The sequence below is a fragment of the Enhydra lutris genome, unplaced genomic scaffold (genome assembly GCF_002288905.1).
Source record: "Enhydra lutris kenyoni isolate GAN:26980312 unplaced genomic scaffold, ASM228890v2 scaffoldscaffold7, whole genome shotgun sequence".
Taxonomy (NCBI): Eukaryota; Metazoa; Chordata; class Mammalia; order Carnivora; family Mustelidae; genus Enhydra; species Enhydra lutris.
In genome coordinates, this window is record NW_019154091.1 from 40,306,447 (window position 1) to 40,325,669 (window position 19,223).

At 40.2% G+C, this 19,223-nt stretch overlaps 1 protein-coding gene across 1 annotated transcript in view; it reads right to left on the bottom strand.

The window, feature by feature from the left end:
• The window catches only part of LOC111142166 (glutamate ionotropic receptor NMDA type subunit 2B), a 463,533-nt gene that overhangs the window by 405,670 nt on the left and 38,640 nt on the right, over positions 1-19,223 (bottom strand). The window lies entirely within an intron of this gene.

The following is a 19,223-nucleotide window of genomic DNA, read 5'->3' on the forward strand; positions in this document are numbered from 1 at the left end:
AGACAGAAAATAATATCACAGTTAAGAGTAGACCACCAGGCATCTTAGCCTGACAGAGGATATTGAAAATATTTCCTGAAAGAGATCACAAAACTGGCAGACAGGCAAGATATGTTAGCGATATGAGACTTCAATTGTTTAGACATGCTAGAAGCTTAATTCTTTTAAAACAGGGCATCTGATTTTTCCTTCTGACAGCAGTGTTTCTCAGAAGGTTAAGAAATCTTTTGAGGGCAGCTGCTACAGGGGGTTTAATCGTCCTCCTCAAGAAAGCCCTAGGAAGGAGCCAGCCAATGTTTTTCTATAAAGTAGCAGTAAATATTTTACACTTTGTGGGCCGTGTGGTCTCTGTCAGAGCTATTCAGTTTTGCCCTTGGGAGTGCAAAAGTACCATAGATGACGTGTAAACAAATGGGTGTGGCTGTGTTCTAATAAAACTTTATTTGCAAAGACAAATAACAGACCAAATGTGGCCTGTAGGTAGTAGTTTATCTATCCTTATCCTAGATGGTTATGTAGAACTAATAATACTCCTGTGAGTGATAATTACATCCTACTGGAATTTGTGCTAACTAAGAAAGGGATAATGTGGAAAATAAGATAGGTAGTTTAGTAAGATGTGTAGTCTAGTAAGATGATATCTGAAGGAAAATTAGAATTTGGAAATAATGAATTTGAGCTTATGACCATTTCTAAGAAGGGAATGTAATTTAAAAGAGATGCAATGCTTTACATGATTTTATTCTGGGGAGCCTGGGTGGATCAGTCATTAACTGTCTGCTTTCAGCTCAGGTCATGATACCAGGGTCCTGGGACTGAGCCTGGCATTGGGCTCCCTGCTCAGAGGGAAGCCTACTTCTCCCTCTCCCACTCCCCCTGCTTGTTCCCTTTCTCGCTGTCTGTCTCCCTCTGTCAAATAAACACGTAAAATCTTAATAAATAAATAAATAAATAAATGATTTTATTCCAGTAGTATAACAGCTAATAATCCCAATGCAAAAGATACTTAAGAGAGACAATATGGATACCCACAAAGTTCTGAGATTAAATCAGAATATATAATAAAATGCATAACAGGATATATTCATAATATATAAAAACAGGGCAGTTATAAAAACATAAGGATTAAACTTGTAAGAAAAGTAGCTAAAGCTTAGAAAAAATGTTTAAAAAAAAAAAAAAACCACAAACCTAGTTAAAGCTGTGTTCAAAAGAAAATGATCCAGGAAGTGAGAGAAACAGCTTTGTATGGTGGCAGGAAGTTAAAAGATGACAGAGGGAAGGCAGAGGTGCTCAACTTTTATCTTGCTTTTCATCTCTTCTACCAAGGAGAATGATCTTCAAACTGAAAAGGGTAGGGCAAACATGGGTAAGATAAAACTGAAAACCTATGTGGGAAAAAGAAACAGTGAAAAAACAATACATCTGGTACTAACCAGAATAACAGCAAAGCAACACTAGCTAGTGTTTACTGACTTCTTAGGAATCATCAGACTTCATACGCATTAACTAATTTAGTCCCCAAGACAGTCCTATATGTAGTATGTACTATCATTTTTTTCCCATTTTATGAATGAATATATAAGAGGTTAAAAACCTGTCTAAGTTTTCAGTTAGTTAGTACAGAGCTAAGTATTGAACTCAGTCTAGTTCAACTGAGCCAGGTCTGACTAGTAGCAAAGTCTTGTTTTTAAGGACATTTATATAACTGAAGATTTATTCAGGAATCACTATCACTAATCCTTCAGAGGACTGGACCTCTAAAGTAGAGAGTGGTATATATATATGACCAGCTCTAACTTGCACAGATTCTTTAAAAAGCTCTGTTTAAAGAAAACCACAGGCCCAAAATGGAGTCACTTATCCTAGGCCAAGTGAGCAAACCAGGGCTTAATATCTAACATAACTGCAGCTTAAACTTCCTCCAGAAATATCATCTTAACCGGTCAGGAATTTTCTGGTAAGTACCGATAAGATATTAGTCACATGGGCCCTTCTCCAACCCCCAAAGGAAGATGAGACAATCCACCCAGTAAGACCCTCTGTCTTACCCCCTATGAGAAGCTGATCTTGCCTGAAACACTCCTTTCTTCTCTTTGGCTAATAACTTCCTTGTACCATCTCCCTCCTATAAAGACCTTCCATATTGTCCAACTCCTTGGAGCTCTCTACTTGCTAGATGAAATACTGACTGATTCATGAATTGCTTAGTAAAACCAATTAGATCTTCAAATTTATTCATTTGAATTTTGCTTTTTAACAGCTATAAAACAGAACTGTTAAACAAGTGGTTGCTAGAAAGAAAGAAAGAGAGAGAGAGAGAGAGAGATGTGACCACCAGGAATCAGCACAAGTTCACCATTGGTCCATATCTGCCCTAGCCATCTGCCAGGAATCACAGAGTCTTAACAACATAGTCTCTACCCACCTCTACTCCCATATCTGGGAAAGCCAGGCCCCATGATATGCCAAAGAAGAACTTCCCCACAAGTGATGGATATCTGAAAACCGTCTTCTGTCACATACCTGAACAAAGCCCTGAGTGTCCACAGAAGCATTAAGCTTCAGCCATCCTCTGTCACCTATCTCCTGGAAATACCAGACTGCTTCAGTAACCTGCCCAGACACCCATTTCCAGGCTCCCATGTGAACGGTTTGAATCCTGGTTCTGCCATTTAGAAGCAGTCATGAAACCTATGGTAAGCTACTTAACTTCTTCAATCACCAGCTTCTTCACCTACAACATGGAGCATCCTCGGTAACACAGGTTATTGTGATGGTTAAGTGAGAAAACATAGATTAAAGCACTCTGAACACCACAGTACAGTAGATAAATGTTAATTATTACAAGTTATTATTAACCTTATTTTTTAAATAAAAGCTTATTATAAATTTTATTGATCAGACTGCCAGACTGGTGACACAGAGAAATGTAAATATATGGAATCTTGATTTCAGTGGGACACCTGTCCAAGTTTCCCATGAGATCTTTGAGGCCATGACAGACGGTAGTGGACAGAATAATGCTGCAGTCAGCAAGGGTCCCAACTGGATGAGACAAGTGGACCAACCCAGCTTGGAAAGAGATTTGGAGAACGGGTCTAGACACATGCAGGAGACAACAGCAGCTACCCAATTGGCTCTGATCTGGGGCAAGTAAGAACCAGACCCTCTGACTTGATGTGGCCTCCCTCATGGCTGAATTATGCTTTCAAAAAGCCTTTGGCCTGTCTACAGCTATATTTATGTATCAATAATTTATAATTTATATCTGCCGACTTCGACAAAATATGTGAAGGCAAGTAACATGTTTATTAATGACTTGAAGGCATAGGAACCTGCCTATAAAAAGATGAGCTCAATCCCTGAGTGACAGAATTTGGACCCCAAACAGACCTTGGCAAGCCAAATCAAACAAGATGAAGTACAACAGTGACAACCATTATTAGGTCTAGCACTTGGATTAAAAAAAAAAAAGTCTATAAAATAACAGGAAGGAGTCGCTTTGAAAGAGTATGTGTGTTAAAGATTTAGAGCTCTTAGATAAGTTGATATCAATCAAAAGTTCAATGGGGTTGTCAAAAAGAAAAAGAAATGCCATCTATCTTTAGCTGCAATAATAGACGTAGAATACTTAGAACGAAGGAAATCATTTTCCTGATATATTCTACAGGGACAGATCACACATGGATTACTATATTCAGTTTTGGATTGGACATGGCTAGAAACATTTGGGCTCGTTTAGCAGCAGTCTGATGAAGGATTGAAAAATATCGAAAAATCTAAAAAGTAGATCATGTTAGGAACAGTGGAAAAAACCAGTATGTATAATGTGTACAAAAGAAGACAAGGACGGGACGCCTGGGTGGCTCAGTTGGTTGAGCAGCTGCCTTCGGCTCAGGTCATGATCCCAGCGTCCTGGGATCGAGTCCCACATCGGGCTCCTTGTTCTGTGGGGAGCCTGCTTCTCCCTCTGCCTCTGCCTGCCACTCTGTCTGCCTGTGCTCGCTCGCTCTCTCTCTGACAAATAAATAAATAAAATCTTTAAAAAAAAAAAGAAGACAAGGACTGTGATATTCATTTCCTAATACTTTCAGAACACTATTCACTCATGTTCCATTGTCCTTTTAACCCTCTCCTGAAACTGCTTATATAAAGGTCACTCATGACCCCTCCCCCATACCACCAAATCCAATAGCCAATTTACCATCTTATCTTTCTCTAGCATCTACAATCAACAATGTTGACTATCCCCTTACTTGTGAAATACTTTCATTGGTGGCTTTAATAACCCTGCAGTATCATGGTTCTCTCCTACTTTGGTGGTCAGTCTTTGCTGTCTCCTTCCTGCCTCCCTCTCTTTTCATAAATTCTAAAACTAAAATGCCATAGAACTCTCTGACCTTTCTTTCCCCTCAGCTACCTAGGCCATCACATCTAAATTCATAGCTCTTAATACCATCTCTATGCTGGCGGCTCCCAAATTTGTATCTCCAACCCTGACCTCTTCTAACCTGAAGGCTCAAGTAGATAATATCAGAAATACTTCAAAATAATTCACACACACACATAAAAAATACTGTATTTTTTTTCTGCACCAAAATTACTACCCCTCAAGTCTTCCGTATCTCAGTTAATAGCAACACCATTTACCCAACTGCATAGTCACCCAGGATTCCTCTTTCCTCCAATCCCTTCCTTTTGCAATCCATCTGCAAGTTAAGTCAGCACTACACTATAATAAATATGTATCTAGAATCCAACACTGCCCACCACCTCCACCAGCCATAATCCCCATCATTTCCCACCCAAACTATAAACAGCCACTTGAATGTCTCTTGCCCCTTACACACTGTTCACACTGCTGCTAGACTAAAATATAAACCAAAGCATGTCTTCCAACAACTTTCTAACACAAAAAATAAAAATCCAAGCCTCTTACGATAACCTAAAAGGCTCCAGTGATTCGGTCTCTATCTACCTCTCCAATCTCATCTTTTTTTTTTTTTAAGATTTTATTTATTTATTTATTTGACAGACAGAGATCACAAGTAGGCAGAGAGGCAGGCAGAGAGTGAGAGGAGGAAGCGGCTCCCCGTGGAGCAGAGAGCCCGATGTGGGGCTTGATTCCAAGACCCTGGGATGATGACCCGAGCCAAAGGCAGAGACTTTAAACCACTGAGCCACCCAGACGCCCCTACAATCTCATCTTTTAATATTCTTATGTTCACTACACTGCAATCGCATTGACCTTCCTGCTACTACCCAGACATGTTACTACCCAGACATGCCAATCCCACTGACCTTCTTGCTACTTGTTCCTGTCTTCAGGTTATTTGCCCTTGCTGTTGGCTCCCCCATGGACTATCCCCTTTGATTCAACAGGTATCTACACCAATGCCACCTCCTCCAAGGTGTTCTATGACTATATTATCTAGAAGAGCCCTGAAGCTCCTTTATTTTAGTTAAGGAATGTAACACTATCTAAAATTATATCATGCTTATCATACATTTTTTAAAAGACTTTATGTATGTATGTGTGTGTGTATTTATTTATTTATTTGAGAGAATGAGAGAGCACACACAAGCAAGGGGAAGACCAGAGGGAGAAGAAAAAGCAGACTCCATGCTGAGCTCAGAGCCAGATGTGGGGCTCGATCTCACAACTCTGAGATCATGACCTAAGCCAAAATCAAGAGTTGGATGTTAAACCAACTGAGCCACCCAGGTGCCCCTAAAATTATATAATGCTTTTACATTATTAATATTTGTGCCCTCCACTAGCAAGTTAGTTATACAGGGCAGAGCTTTTGTCTGTTTTCTTTATCACTGTATCTCCAGTACCTAGAACAATACCTACCACATAGCCAGCAGTAGTTAATGTCTGCTTAATGAATAACTGACCTATAAAAGGGAAATCAGACTAGTTCATAAACTCAAGACCCAAATTCATTCATCTGCTAACTTTTTATCATCTTACCCAAACTCTGAACCAAGTCCTTCTTTATTTGCCTTAGTTTTGGAAAAATTGAGAAAGTCCTTTTGGAAACTTACTGTTCATGCTTACCAAGTACATAGCACACTGTACAGAATAGGCACTCAGATAATGTTTGTTAAAGTGAACTGAATTGAACTGAATAATTCAATTAATAATAATAATAACCCTCAGAAAGAGAGGGAATAAAGAGAATTAAGGAATAGAGAAATTGGAAGGAGGTGCCTTTATGCTCCATATAAGAATGTTCAGGGGTACCTACATGGTTCAGTCAGTTAAGCGTTCAACTCTTGATTTCAGCTCAGGTCATGATGTCAGGGTTGTGAGTGAGATCGAGGCCAACATCAGGCTCCACACTGAGTATGAAGCCTCCTTAGGATTCTCTCTCTCCCTTTCCCTCTGCCCCTCCCCCCCAACTTAGGCACATGCTCTCTCTCAAAGAAAAAAAAAAAAAAAAGGAATGTCCAGTTACTGTTACCTCATCAAACAGTGGTCATCCTTAGAAGCCCTCAAATAGAGGCCAAATGGCTATCCATGAGAGGTGTATACAAACAGCTCCTGCATCAGGAGAAAGAGGAGAGTAGATGATGTCTACTAACCGAGTTGACCACCGCTTAATTCTCTGCAGGATGGAGAAAGAGTGAAGAGAAGAACTAACGAAGTGCCAATCAGATCTGGAGACAAGAACAACAATGTGAGGGGCACCTGGGTGGTTCAGTGAGTTAAAGCCTCTGCCTTTGGCTCAGGTCATGATCTCAGGGTCCTGGGATGTAGCCCCACATCGGGTTCTCTGCTCAGTGGGGAGCCTGCTTCCTCCTCTCTCTCTCTGCCTGCCTCTCTGCCTACTTGTGATCTCTGTCTGTCAAATAAATAAATAAAATCTTTAAAAAAAAAACAACAATGAGAGAGTTCAGTTTCAGTAAAATGATAGCAACAATAACTGGGCTGTGAGTGATTAAAGGATGAGAAGATACTAAGGAAATAATTTGAGACAAATGATGGTTGTTAGTGTAAGTGGAGATGATGATGGCTCAAAAGGCAAGGTCAGGTTTCAGGGAGGTATTTATTTATTTATTTATTTTAAAGATTTTATTTATTTGACAGAGAGAGAGAGAGCAAGAGAGGGAAAAAAGCAGGGGTGGGGAGAGGGAGAAGTAGGCTTCCCGCTGAGCAAGGGAGCCCGACGTGGGGCTCGATCCCAAGACCCTGGGATTATGACCTGAGCCAAAGGCAGACGCTTAATGACTGAGCCACCCAGGTGCCCCTTAGTGAAGTTTTTAAAAGGAAATTAAAACATGCTCAGAAACAGCAGGATAGAAGAAACTGGTAAAAACAAACAAAAAAAATATAAGATAGCTAGGAAAAACCTAACCAAAAACTTAAAGATCTGTACTCTGAAATGGCAGAACACTTATGATGAAAGAAATAGAGGAAAACAAAAAGAAATGGGAAAAATTCCATGCTCATGGATTGAAAGAACAAATATTGTTAAAATGTCTATGCTATGCAAAGCAATTTACACATTCAATGCAATCCCTAACAAAATTCCACAGTCATTATTCACATAGCTGGAACAAACAATCCTAAAATTTATGGACCCAGAAAAGACCCCAAATTGCCAAAGTAATGGTGAAAAAAGAAACCAAAGCTGGAGGCATCACAATTCCAGACTTTAAGCTGTATTACAAAGCTGTAATCATCAAGACAGTATGGTACTGGCACAAAAACAGACACATAGATCAATGGAACAAAACAAAGAATCCAGAAATGGGCCCTCAACTCTATGGTCAACTAATCGTCAGCAAAGCAGGCGAGAATATCCAATGGAAAAAAGAGTCTCTTCAACAAATGGTGTTGGGAAAATTGGACAGCCACAGGCAGAAGAATGAAATTAGGCCACTTTCTTACACCATACACAAAAATAAATTCAAAATGGATGAAAGACCTAAATGTGAGACAGAAATCCATCAAAATCCTAGAGGAGAACACAGACAGCAACCTCTCTGACCTTAGCTGCAGCAACTTCTTGCTGGACACATCTCCAAGGGCTTGGGAAACAAAAGCAAAAATGAACTATTGGGACTTCATCAGAATAAAAAGCTTTTACACAGGACAGGAAACAATCAACAAAACTAAAAGGCAAGGGAGAAAATATTTTCAAATGACCTATCAGATAAAGGGCTAATATCCAAAATCCATAAGGAACTTATCAAACTCAACAACCAAAAATCAAAAAGTCCAGTCAAGAAATGGGCAGAAGACATGAACAGACATTTCTCCAAAGAAGACACACAAATGGTGGACTTTAAAAAATGCTCAATGTCAGTGGACCTCAGGGAAATACAGATTGAAACCACAATGATATATCATCTCACACCAGTCAGAATGGTTAAAATTAACAACACAGGAAACAACAGATGCTGGTAGAGATGTGAAGAAAGGGGAACACTCCCACATTGTTGGTGGGAAGGCAAACTGGTGCAGACACTCTGAAAAACAGTACAGAGTTTCTTCAAAAAGTTAAAAATAGAGCTACCCTATGACCCAGCAATTGCACTACCACATATCTATCCAAAGGATACAAACATAGTGATTCAAAGGGGCACATGCACCCCAATGTTCACAGCAGCAATGTCCACAATAGCCAAACTATGGAAAACGCCCAGAAGTCCATCAACAGGTGAATGATAAAGAAGAGGTGGTATGTGCATGTGTGTATGTGTGTGTGTGTGTGTGTGTTTGTATACATATAATATGTATGTATATACATACATATACATGTATAAACACACACATATATATAATGGAATATTATTCAGCCATCAAAAAGAATGAACTCTTGCTATTTGCAATGACATGGATGGAACTGGAGGGTAACATGCTAAGTGAAATAAGTCAGTCAAAAAAAGATAAATACCATATGATTTCACTCATGTGGAATTTAAGAGACAAAACAGATGAACACAGGAGAAGGGAAGGAAAAATAGAGTAATATAAAAATGGACAGGGAAGCAACTATAAGAGACTCTTAGCTATAGAGAACAAACTGTGGGTTGCTGGAGGGGAGGTGGGTGAGGGGATGGGGTAACTGGGTGATGAGCATTAAGGAAGCTACTTGATATAATGAGTACTGGGTGTTACACGCAACTGATGAATCACTAAATTCTACCCCTGAAACTAATCATATACTATATGTTAGTCAAATTGATTAGAAATGAAAAAAAATTTTGAAAAGAAGCTGGTAGAAAGAGACAGTCTAAAGGTACAAGGATGGAACATGGGCCCAGAAGTCTCTGCCACAACAGGATTAGCCCAGAGGAGCCTGGACTCTGAGGCTAGGGTTTCCAGAGAAGAGATGTGTTGAACTGAGAAGGAAAGAGAAAGCCCCAGTCTTGAATCTCTCCAAAGGTTTCGTTTTTATTTTATTCATTTATTTATTCATTCATTCAGGTGTATTTGTTTTCACGCAAAGCCCTCTTTGAAAGGTATCATGCATTCAAAAACCAGACGGTATCATGGAAGAGAAGTCCTAACACAGGGTAGGCAGGAAAGTCTTTCTTGGATGCCTATCCTAACCTCCTACCAGAAAGAGTAAGACTAGCTAAGAGCAATTTCCAGAACTGAGAAAGATTCCGAGAAATGCTGAGTCAAGAACAAAAGGGTTGGGGGGAACTTTGGTGTTTGACTTAGCGGTCAAAATCAGGATCAAGTAGAAAATCGTCTGGCCTTAGATTATGAAAGTCTAATTTCTGTGCTATCCTAATCCTGGTTAAAGTGAGTATAAAGATTGCATTTAAAACTAGTGATGTGTGTGCTGGCACTCCAAGATGATAGTAAAGTGGTGTTTGAACTCGAGGGGGCTGTGTGTGTGTGTGTGTGCATGTGTGCGCATGTGACAACAGCTCCTCCTGAGAAGCCCTTCTCCCACAACTACAGTTCTTCTACCAGTTTCCTTCCCCTTCTTCCTTCAGCCAATGGTCATAACAGCTTCCAGTCCATGGACTGTTACTCATCTGTGCAGCCTGAGTCCTTATTTCTTCCCATACCTCCTTAAATAGCCCCTTTATCAAACTCTCTTCAACTAAACCTTCTGAGCTCACCACCGTCTTCCTGCCAGGACCCTAACTGAGACATGAAGGCCAAAAGATGGCTCCCTTCCTTGGGGCAGCACCTTCCATCCCACTAATTTCATGTGACAGCCATTTATCTCCTTTATTGGTCACTACTTGAACTCCAAGAGCAGCAGATTAATTGAACACCAATCTGTTTTTGTTTTGCTAATTACCCACTGAATCACCATTTCCCCAGGCATCTACCTGATACATCCCCACCCAAATATCCTCTCATTTATAATTCTAGCCTAAAATTTCACCATCTATGAGCCCTGGCTCCTCCAAGGCAACCATATCCATGGCATAGCTCAGGTATTGCTCGTACCTCTGCAGAGAGGGCATCACTCTCTCCAGATAGCTAAGGCTCACAGGGGGGCTCCTGCCCTCCCGAGGAACTGGAAGTTAAGCCAAGAAAGCAGAGCAGAAGCCCCATGGTGGAAAGAGACAGTAAGTGCTGAAGGAAAGGCTATAGGTGTGCGGGCCCGAGTCTACTCAGTCTGTCAGACCCCGAGCCCGGATCCGCCTCATCTGTGCCAGATCCTATCAGCTGAAGGGTTTAGAAGTACCTGCCCTGGAAAAGCCCCACTTGGAAGAGGAACTGATGAAAGCTGACAGAATGAGGTTCATCCTGCCTGAAGGTGAAGAGGACTGGTCAAAGTAACAGTGGATATTTACCTCCTCCTCAAAATTTCCCCTTACCCCTCAGTATCTCCTGGTCACCAACCTCAACTTACTGAGTTTCAACTCAAATTGCCAAGTTTCCTGAAGCATCTGTTACCATCACCCTGTTCTACCTTGTGAGAAGACTACATGCCCAAAAGGGATAGAACTCTACCCCCCGGTCCTGCTTATGTTCTCCACAGCATCTGGCACAGCGCTGAGCGCCAGGACTTTAGAAAATGTCCACTAACTCACCACCTCATCTCAGCAACCCATTTCGGTTATTCTCAAAGACTCAGACCCTAAAACTCCTTGACAACCCAAGCCAGTCTGTGCTCCTTCTCTGTGAATGTCCAAATCTCCCAGCCAAATGGTTCCACTTATATTTTCTCCAAAAATCAGAACATGCGCAATAACCGAATTGCCAGAAGTTGCATACCATTGACTCTCTTACTCTCAGAAAATCATTTAGACACTAGGTTAGATAATAGAGTTTTTATACACATTATTTCATTCTCTCACAATAGTCCTTAAGGTTGGATAAAACAGGTATTATGATTCCCATTTCAGAATCAGTGAAACAGTTAAGTAATTTACCCAAGATTATGGTACTTGTAAATGATTTTAAAATCAGATTAGAACCCAGATCTCTTATCTGCCACCCTACTCAGCTTCTCTGTTAGCACATCTCTTCCCCTAGGTTAACCCTCTGTCCTCCAGAGGCTATTAAATAATTATAACGTGATGGGGAGACATATGGGGGCAACTAACCAAAATTCATAGCTCTATCCCTGGTGAGGAACCAAGACCCCAATATGCATGGCTGAGTGCTAAATGTTGGCTTCCCCTTGCTGCTGCATACACTTGAGAGTAATAGCATTTTATAGGGAAAGCATGGCTCTCGATTCTGATATCACCAAAGTCCTATGTGCTCACACATCCTTATCCCCTGGTCATCCATCAAGGCAGCTGTGAACACCAGTCAGAAAACAGTGTCTGCTTCGGTTTTCTCTTTAGTCTCCAGATAAAAGCCCCAACCATAAGGCAACAGCTTGACATCTTATTTCTCATGTTCCTGCCTCACCTGAATAGATGAAATGCTTATTCCCATTTACCCTCTAAAGAAAACCCAAAGTATCTACAAATGGACAGCCAAGAAGGCCCGGGACTTTAAGACAAAGATGACAGGAGGAACAGGTGGTCCAAAGATGAGAAAAGCATATGAAAACAAAAGATAAAGTTTGGAGTTTTCCAGGGCCATGGCTGAGTGAGTTTGGCTCTGCCTCAGCTATTCAAAAGACTAGTATGTGTGACCAGTAAGAAATTAGAAGCCCTCTGTACCATATGAATCCTGAATATAAGCAACAGTTGATAATTGTTATACTAATAGGACTTACAAAACCACTTGTACACCAACCCCAAAATATAACATGGCCACACCTTCTCTTGGGGGTTCCCATGTGAAGGATCATACTTGCATTTATGAAGTACTTCACCTCATCATTAGAGGAGGGAAAATATATTTTATGTGATAAAAACAGACACTGCATGATATTCCCAGAGGGAGTAGATGGTTTAAAAGCATGAACTCTCCAGTCAGATTGCCAGTTTGAATCCAGACTCTTGGACACTTGCTAGCTGGATGTCTTGCCACAAGTTCCTTAACCTTCTGCACTCAGCTTCCTCAGTTATAAAACTGTGGTAACAACAGTCCCAATGTCATGGCACTACAGTGAGAATTAAAAGCGGTAACACACATAATAAATAGATGAGTATAGAGCACAAGGCACATAGTCAATAAATGCTAGCCATTATTAAAGATCAAAGTAAGTAGAGGGCTTCTGCTTCTCACAATGATGGAATACCTGGTATCCATGTATTCTCCTGGTATCCAGGAATACCTGGTATCCTCCAGGAGGAGGAAACGAGTATGAAACTGGACAAAATATATGAGGCAACTGTTTCCAGGCAATGGACAGAAAGCAGCACAAGATTTCAATTCCTGCAAAGAGGGATTCATGAGATCAGCCTGCAATCACTCTGGCTTTTTGCCTAGAAACAATTTTCTGACTTGAGTAAAGAGAGCTAAGCTCCCAGTACAGCACAGTGGTCACACTATGCTACAGAGGCAGAAGTGAGAGCTGTGAGCAGCTAACGCGGGAATCTGCAGAGTGGACTAGCAGAGAGAAATGTACAGGAAGGGTCCCCATAAGCTCAAGATGAGATCCCCTATGAGTCCGTGGCTGAGGGCTAGAAATACATCTCAGGTCAAGACACCCACGATATTTCTAGATAGTGGCTACTACAGGGTTGAAAGTAAAACACAGATAGATACTAGAGGTTGAGCACTGGCAGGAAAGGGTAGTGCTGGAATTTGTCGGAGTTCCAGCCCTGTCAGGGTAGATTCCAGAAATGCCACTCCTAAGGACAGGAACCACACCCTAAAATAAGACTTCCTCTAATCTCACCCTAATAAAGGCTAAATTCAAACCCCAACAAGATTCACAAAAAAAAAGAATTCAGACTGAGTTCCCCCAAGTTAGAGGAACTTGGGAAATGCCATAGGGTTCTTATAGGTATGCAATAACCAAGCATAAAACCAAGCTTGCACATGTTCAAGGTGATCAGCCAGCATTCAAACTGCAAGATAAGAATTAATACTTTTCTAAGGAAAATAACAGAATCCAGAGTCTCTATAACAAATTATCCACAATGTCCAGCATTCATTAATAAAATTATATACACAAATAAAGAAAATGGAAAATGTGATCCAGATTACAGACTTGGCAAGCAAAATCTTAAAGCAGCTACTAGCAGCTATTATAAATGTTTTAAAACAAGGGAAAATATGTTCAAATAATTAAAGGAAAATGTGATCTAAATGAAAGAACAAATAGAAAATCTCAGGAGAAAAACAGAAACCATAAAAAGACACAAATAAAAGTTAAAATGAAAAATTAAAAAGTATAATAACTGAAATAAGAACAATAAGAACAAAAATCACTGCATGGACCTAACAGAAGACTGGAGGTAGCAGAGAGTTGGTGAACTTGATGACAGATTAATAATATCATTGATTTATTCTTTCCTTTTTTCACCCTGGCTCTCTGCCTACAGACAATTTCCTGATTGCAGTAAGGAGAACTAGAGTCCAAGCACAGCACAAAAATAAAGAATGGGGGGTGGGGAACTGAATAAAAATGCGTATTGATATTTGGCACAATATCAAACGATCCAGCACACATATAATTGGAGTCACAAAAGATAAAAGCATGCGATTGAAGCAGGAAAAAATTATCTCAAGAAATGACAATCAAAATCTTCCCAAATAAAATGAAAAACACTGACTTATCAGTCCAAGAAGCTCAGCAAACCCCAAACAGGATTCATATAAACCAGAAGCAGAATCCCATGTAGGTACATCATAATCAAACTTTCGAAGCTAAAGAAAATGACTGCTAACCAGAGACAATGGAACAATATTTCTAAAGAGCTAAAAAGAAGAGGGAAAAACTGTCAACTCGGAAGTCTATTACTAGAAAAAAATATCCCTCAAGATTAACGGTAAGATAAAGACATTTTTGATAAATAAAAGCTAAGGGAAAGGATAGAAGGTAATTAATACCAGATTTTAAAAACTTAGATCTATAGGAAGAAGTGAAGAGCACTGAAAGTAGAAAATAAATGAGTAAATATAAACGACTGGGTGGTCATTCTTCTCATAATCTATTATAAAAATAACATTGTTTATTAAAGCAAAAATGATTGCTATACGACAAGGTTTACAATATGTGTAGAAGTAAAAAATAGGATAAGAGTCTTACAATGAACAAAGTGAACAGTTAAATGAAATTTCGCTGCTGTAAGATGACATCTGTGAAGTGGGAAGCAGAAATCAGAAAATGGGAAGTGGGATCTGGGGAAGTCACTGGTGTGAGGTAGGAAGTGCAAAGAGGGAAATAGGAAATATGCAATGTCATATGTGAAGTATGAAGAGATACAATATTGATTCTAAAGAAACTACCATAATTAAGAATGCATTCTGTTAGCCCTAGAGAAACTACTAAATAATATAATAAGCAGAGGAATAAATAAAAACTCAATAAAAAAAATAAAATAGAAAACACTAAACAGTATTTTATTAACCTTAAATAAGGCAGCAAAGAAGCAACACAGAAAGGAAAGCAGAAGAGACAAATGAAATCCAAGTTATATGACAGTACACAAACTCAACCACATCAATAATTACATTAAATATAAATATATACATTAAAGGGCAATTAAAGGGCAGAGATTTTCATGCTAGATAGAAAAGCAACATCCAACGAGACTATTTATAAGGAACACATTTTAAACATAAAGGCATATTCAGGTTGAAAGTAAAAGAACAAACAAAAAAATTCTATCATGCAACAATATGACCCAGCATTTCTATTCCCAGACATATGTCCACAAAAAGATTTGGACATCGAATATTCTTCACAGATTTATTCATGGTAACCCAAATGGGAAACAAATACATACATCCATAAACATGTGAATAAATTATGGTCTACTCATAATTAAAATACAATAAAAAGGCGGGAACTATTCATATGAGCAATATCATGGACAAATATCACAGACATTTTGCTGTGCAAATGAAACTGGATTCAAAAGATACCATAATGTCTAATTCCACTTAAGTGAAATTCTAGAACAGGAAGAACTAATCTGTAGGGATTACAGATTATACTGATGGTGGACTTGGGTAGGGAGTTGTGGAGTAAAATGGGGTTAAGAGGGAACTTTCTAAGAAGACTGAAATGTTCTTTCTTTAGAGCAGTGGTAATGTGGTTGTGTATATCTGTCAAATGTCACTGACCTGTACATTTTAAATAAGTTAATTTTATTTTATGTAAACTTTATGTAAATTGTAATTTAACAAAGTTGATTTACATTTTCTTTTAAAAAAAGGTAATTAAATGTTTCTTTTCTTTTCTTTTTTTTTTTTTCTTTTTTGGCCATCAACACCAAACATGACTGACTGACATCCATTCAGGAAAGAGAGAAGAAATTTCCAAGTAGAGAATTAGAATAAAATAAAAACCATCTCAAAACAATTGGGACTATTCCTTACCCCCTGTCTATTCTGCATGTAGTCTTTGTGGGGTTTTTTTGTTGTTATTGTTAAGTTTATTTATTTAAGTAATCTCTACAACACTTAATGTGGGGCTTAAAACTCATGACCCCGAGATCAAGAGTCTCTGGCTCTTCCGACTGAGCCAGCCATGCGCCCCAATTCCACTCATAGCCTTTGAAATGTCATCTATTAATATGATCATTACTGATCAACTTTATTGATCTGTAACAGAGTAGAGGACTAAAATCTTGTTTCTAAAATTTTCTGGTGGATCAAGGGCAAGTTCAAAACCACAAAATGTGTTCTTAATCCCAGAAATAGTTCCACCCCACAGAATATAAAATGAGAAGTGGGTGTTTCTGGGTTAGCGGCAGCCTCGAGGTAGCAGAGCTCGAGGTAGAGCTGGGAAGCAGCCACAGTGACCCGAGCACCCAGGAACACAGGCTCCTGACCAACCCACCAAATATGCACTGCAAGCTTACGAAGCTCTGCAGAGAAAGAGCTTAAAACCCACAGATCCTATCACTAAATTTCACCAGTCCCCTGAGATAGTTACAGTTTCGCTGTTAGAAATGACACCAAGATTTAAATCATTTGCAATAGGGCCTGCCTTTCCAAGCCCTTCCACTCTGCTCCCCTCTCAGCGCCCCGTGCCATTCACACCCACCGCATCAGCTGCGAGAGTGACACAGTCATTCAGGCCCACTGTGACGAGGTTTACCTCAGACTGCCTTATGATTTATGGAAGAGCAGAACAAGGAAACCTCCTCACCTTGAAAGAACTCCATGTGGCACTGCCCAAAGGCATTTTCCCCCAGTGGTTTTGTGTTTTTCTCATCTTCTTATTGACCCTCCTGTCCACCTCTCCCTCCTACACCACACACACACACACACAGACACACACACACACACACACACACACACACACACGGGAACAGGTGATTCTCCAAACTACCAAAATGATGAAGTGGCAAAAGAGATTGATTTATGAGGATGGTACAAGGGGTATAACTAGGAGATAATGGGGTGAAATTGAGCAAAGGGAAGTGTAGGCTGAGTATCAGGAAACATTTGAAACTCACCAGAGTGTGAAGCGAGCTCCCAGGAGAAGCCACGGAAGCCCCATGGCTGGAAATCATTAAACACTCAACAATGGGAAGTAATGGGTTGTGGCCTGGCAAGGTGGACAGGAGGGAGCAGAGGTGAAATGCGCATTTCACTAACATCTGAGAACTGCCCTGCTAAGTAAGTCATTCTGTGATTAGTGAATGCTCCATTTCTATATTCATCTTCCCTCTCTCTCATTCTCCCTCTCTCTCATGCAAGTGCATCTTACAAACATCCATACTCTACACACCTTCCAACATCGTACCTGCAACACAGTGACTGTACCTTATGCCGCCTGCAAGGTTCAAGTCCACACTCATCCTTCCTCTCCTCACCTCCCAGCACTCATCCCGTCCATCCTCTCTCACAGGTTCCCTGGGCTCCTTACCACTGTTTTCATTAACCACTGTATTTATGCTGATGTCCCCTGTGGGAGCCCCTGGCCCCAGAGAAGGCAGCTGCACCCACAAGTAGGTGGGTGAGAGAGAGTTGAGTTAGGGGCCGAGTCACACTTTTCTGTGGCTTTCAGATAAAGCTAAGCCAAATGCCCAGAATGATCAGAAGATTTTTGCTAGCTATTGAGGATGATTTTATATTCCAATGCCTCCTCCTGTTTTTAGTATTCTGAGACTATGTTATACACCTATATTAAGCCTGATTAAGCTAAAAATGCCCACAACTAGCACACAACTTCCCCCACAGACCTTGAGGTCAAAAAGTTCTCCAAGAGAAAAGCCAACAATCCTAGCTGTATGCATGACAAGGCTGAGGCAGACCACCAACTCTTCCAGCTGGGAAGATAGAGGAAGGGGAAAACAAAAGAAAAATACTGCTCTCATTTCAAACCCTATGTAAGGCACAGGACAGGGTGTGACTTTGTGTTTTTAAGATCTAGAGCTCTGTAGCAGGATGGAGGATGTAAACCCTGGACAGCATAATTTGCTAGTCTAGAAAAATCGGGGATATGACAGCTACCTCAACAGCTGAGATAGAGTGGTAAAATCTGCCCTTAAACTTGATCCACCAAGAAGTGGTAACCCAGGCTTGCCACACTCACAGCATTAAATATAGGAAAACATCACTGCAGATTTCCAGCCTGTTCCTATTCTATGAACAGGTGCAAAATGCCACTTCCGGGTCTGTATGTGCACAGACCATGGGAGCCAAAGGTTGAAACAACTCAATGTAAAACTGAATGCTGATGAGGGAAGAACGAAAATGAGGCTCAGCTGTGACTAATTCTGTACAGGCTCTCACAGTGTCTAGTAAGGACAACTGGAAAAGCTTCAATGTTAGCATGTTACTGCCCTCTCCTGGGCAAAAGGTCAAAGACGGTACACATGTGTGAGTCACAACTGGTTCAAGTCTGTGTGCCCCCAATCTTTAATCCTCCAGTCTATAAACCTTTGAAAGAGGGACTGCCTTTGACCACCTTCCACCTGCAAATCCAAATCTGTCTCCCCAACTGCCACCATTTTACCTTTCCCAGTGGAACCAAAGGATTCTGAGACCACAGACTCCATTTGTGGGTTATAGGTGGATGTGGGAAGAGGACTGGAATTGTCCACTGGAACAGGGATGTGATTGGGGGTGGGGAGGGCAGCCCTGAACTTCAGAACATCCTACTGATCCACTTGGTAAGCAGCAACCCCTATCACTGTTTAGTGCCCTGGAAATTGCTTTAAAGGGCCTGAGAAAAATTCTTCTTCCAATCCCTACCACCCCCTACATACCCTGTCAGCTCATCAGCCATATGCCGGAGCACTGACTGTTTTGAGCCTAAACTCGTACCCCTGAATAATGTAATTAAATCTAAATCACCTGCAATTTTTAAGGGCTAGAATATCTTATCAAAATTAATGAAAACTCAAATCCTTTGGAAATGATTATTTTATGACTTTTAATGACTATCCAAATAATATTTTAAATGAAAATACATCTGAATAATAAGTAAAATAAGATGAGGCAAATTAATTAAGAATGTCCTGATAGGCCTAAATTAGGTAATCATCTATTTTTTATAAAGTCTCGAGTAAGTCACTTATACCTTCATTTCATATGAAGGATAAAGATCAGGTCTGAATTCATATATCATAAAGGAATCCAAATTAATGGGAATTTACAATACAGTATCCTTCAACAGAGACGATAATCACTTTAAAGGATTCTCATCTCCAACAAATATTTATCCAGGGCCTGCTGAGCACACAGCGCTATACTCGGGGAT